The sequence below is a fragment of the Nicotiana tabacum genome, chromosome 22 (assembly GCF_000715075.1).
Source record: "Nicotiana tabacum cultivar K326 chromosome 22, ASM71507v2, whole genome shotgun sequence".
In the NCBI taxonomy this organism is placed as follows: domain Eukaryota; kingdom Viridiplantae; phylum Streptophyta; class Magnoliopsida; order Solanales; family Solanaceae; genus Nicotiana; species Nicotiana tabacum.
In genome coordinates, this window is record NC_134101.1 from 216,388,783 (window position 1) to 216,392,454 (window position 3,672).

Here is a 3,672-nt window from a genome sequence, read left to right on the forward strand (position 1 = left end):
TCCCCTCTTTCTGACTTGGTTCATTTATACAAAATTTTTGACTTCTGATTTCTTGGTTGTTAATTGATTTTCTTTCCTTAAATGTTACAACCATGTACTGTCAGGACCCTATCCTTAAATAGCCTTTATGTATTTACCCCTTTTGTACTACTTTGAAAAGGTTTTAATCAAAATTCTTTCCTTAATTATCTTCTACCCGTTTGAAATCAAATCCCTTAACTGAAGGGAAATTCTATGTGATTGATTGCAAGTTATTTTCTTACCTTTCTTACTTGCTTCTCTGCATTATAAAAGGGACTACCCTTCCGCACTTTTAACACACTGATAATTCAATACTTTTACAACACACTTCGAATTGCATACTATTACACACTACTACTACTTTCAAAACCTGCATTCCCTCTTGCTCTCTTCTCTACTGTTGTTCTCTACTCCTGCTTATTATTAGCCGGCTGAAAGTCAAGGCTAATATACTTCTATTACTTTACCTTTGCATCCTGTTTTTGCTCTTTTACTGGTATGTCTTGATTCAGTTCCTAGCAATCATCCTAATGTGTTTACTTAGAACCTTTACATCTATGCCTATTACCTGCAAAGTTTGACATGTTCATATGCTGCTGTTTGCTTTACTTTCTTGCGAATGCTTGATCCATATACCTTTACCCTCTATGTGTTTGTAAATGGGGATTCAGGGCATGGCAACATGAGTTGTTGTCCATGAACTGAATTTTAACCCCAAGTAAAGGGTGTCAGTATGTTTTATTGTTGATCATGTCATTTGCCCACTTTTCCTTTGTCTACTGTTTCTGTTATAAATCACCTACCCTTACCCCTATGTATGCTGAGTTAAGGCTTATGGTCTGGTAGCCTCTGAAATGGCTGCCCAGGCTTGAGCCTGGCTTTCAATAAGCCCTAACTCCTCAACTTGAAATGACAAGTTGGTCAGGGGTGTGTCAGTACTTCAAGTTGCTTGGCATGACCACTAGTTTATCATTCCCCCTCCCCTGAACTTACACCTACCCTTAGATTTTAAGTTCTGCCCCCCTCCTATGAGCCTTGCTTTGGGACCTTGAGTTCCCTCTGAACTTGAACATTTGAGGGCTGGCCCTTCCGCACTGCACTATAATCTGATTCTGCAATATATTTGGGGTGTAAGCACTGCCTTGAGTCCCTTTGAGACTCTTGAAAACTTTGACACGTCCCAAATAAGAGAAAGGCTTTGGAACTTGATCTTTGGAGTTGGTTTACTTCATGCTTCAGACAAAAGTCTGAATCAGGCTCTCCTTGGTTGGGATTTTTAGCTTTCTGATGTAATTTTGTTTTACTTTTCTTTATTCATTCTGGGCTGTAATAATTTGTAATAACTTACGGGGTTTTAGTGAAAAGGGGAGGGTCACTCATGTATGCATAAGGGTAGATATCGTGCTCCTTAGGCCTTTATTTCTGCAAATCATGGCAAGTTCTGCATTTCGAAATCTTAGAAATCCTGTCCTAGGTTCTGCACTTCTACATTTTCATATAGAAATCCTGTTTCAAGTTCTGCACTTCCGTATTTCATGTATAGAAACCATGTCTATAGCTTCTGCATTTCATACATAGATACCATGTCTATAGCTTTTGCATTTCATACATAGATGTCATGTCTATATCTTCTGCATCTCATATAGAGACCATGCTTATAGGTTTCTGCATTTCTGCCTATCATATAGAGAACATATCTATAGAGCTTCCTGAATTCTGCATATGCATCTATCATTAGGCAAACGTGTATATAGGTTTAAATAACAATCAGTATTTTAGATCCCATGTCTATAGGACTTCTGCACTTCTATAAACGTTTAAAATCAGTGACGCATAGAAAGCATGCCTATAGGAGCTGTTAACTAACTTGAACTGCCTATTCGTCTAAAATCAGTAGCAATAACGAGTAAACACCTGCAGAACTTATGCTTTTGTAACTAATAAATCTTTTCCGCAATCAGTTCACTCTTTTTTTTTCTGAAATTGATAGATATCATGCCTATAGGTTCTGTTTAACGCGTAGGCAAGCTTTAGGGTAAAAACCATAATTGCATCAGTCTTTGATAATTCCAACCAGCAGACAGGTCTGATTCGGATTTCTTATCTGAAATATGTAATAAATCAGCCCACCTCACGCATCTTTCTAAATTTAATTCAGACCAAACCAGTACTTGTAAGTCATGCTAAATAGTCTGCTGTTTTGAATGAGGAGGCCTACTTGAGCCTTAACTGGTATTTGTTCCCCTTTTAACTGCTATTTGTTACTGCTTGTCGCCTAGATTTTTATCCTTTTGAAAACTCTAAAAAGACCCAATTCCCTCCCCTTTAGGATTAGTAGTCTCAATACCTCCGAGACTGATAGGATTGGGGCGGGTAATAGCATGCAATAAGTAACGATACCATTCCACGCTTTAATTCCTTAACGGGTTGGGAAGGGTAGAATATGGATATGATGACCGGTGCGCTAATATCACGTGTGACCCCTCTTCTGAGGAGTGATTGCTGGATATTGCATTGAAGTGATCCATATAAATCATAAACCTAGGACCCCCTTCCCTTTATTTGTTTTCATCTCTTCTTGTAAAACTATTCAAATCTTTTCATAAAGTTCTGCCCTCTATACTTACCTTCGAAAGTTTTCAACCTAATTGCAATGTTATATGCGAGTCCTTATTTGAGCCTTGATTGTTTACTTGTAAAGTCACAATTGTAACATGGCCGGGACCACACTAGTGGATCTTGAGGGGTGCCTAACACCTTCCCCTCGGGATAATTTCTAACCCTTACCCGAACTCTGATTTTTCAACACAAACTCTTCTAAAAAGTGTCCTAATGCACTATAATCATTAGGTGGCAACTCTTCAAAATTCCAAAACCGAATTCTCGAAATGGAATAGAGTTGTCCTCCCAATGTCGTATACCCGATTTCGACTCCACGTTAGAAAAAAAGGGGCGTCGACACCATACTAGTTTCACTCAAATACGACTTCAAATCGATGTTCAGAACTCGAAAATTCACATTATGAACTTTAGGCTAAAACACCCATTTTTCTCTTTTGGAACCCTTAATCAAATGCCGAAAGCGAAGATAGATTCATGATATAAAATCAAAAATGAGTAGAGACACTTAACCCAGTACACATGGTAAAAATTGCTTCAAGAATCGCCTTAATCCGAACCCCATCGCTCCAAAAATGCAAAAATGGTCGAAACACCCGAAATAGAGTACTTTATACTTTTGCCCAGGCATCCTCTTACTAAGAACAAACCCGCACTGCCTCACTTTACACTACGTGTTCATGGTCAAACCCTCGCAAACGTGATGAAGAACACTTCCAGCCCTCCGCTCAACACTACGCGAACGCATAGCCATGGACGCAGATACAAAGAACACAACTTCCACCCATCGTGAACGCTACCAAGGAAACGCGAACGCGAAGAACAAACCACTGCACTGACCAAAATACTCATCACGAATGCATTCCTCCATCCACGATCGCGAAGCACAACTGAAACACCAGAAAACCAGCAATCTAATGCAACTTTGAAATGGTTCGGAGCCAATCCGAAACATGCCCAAGCCCCTTGGGACCCCGTCCGAACATGCCAACAAGTCCCATAACACAATGCAGACCTACTTGAGGCCTCAAA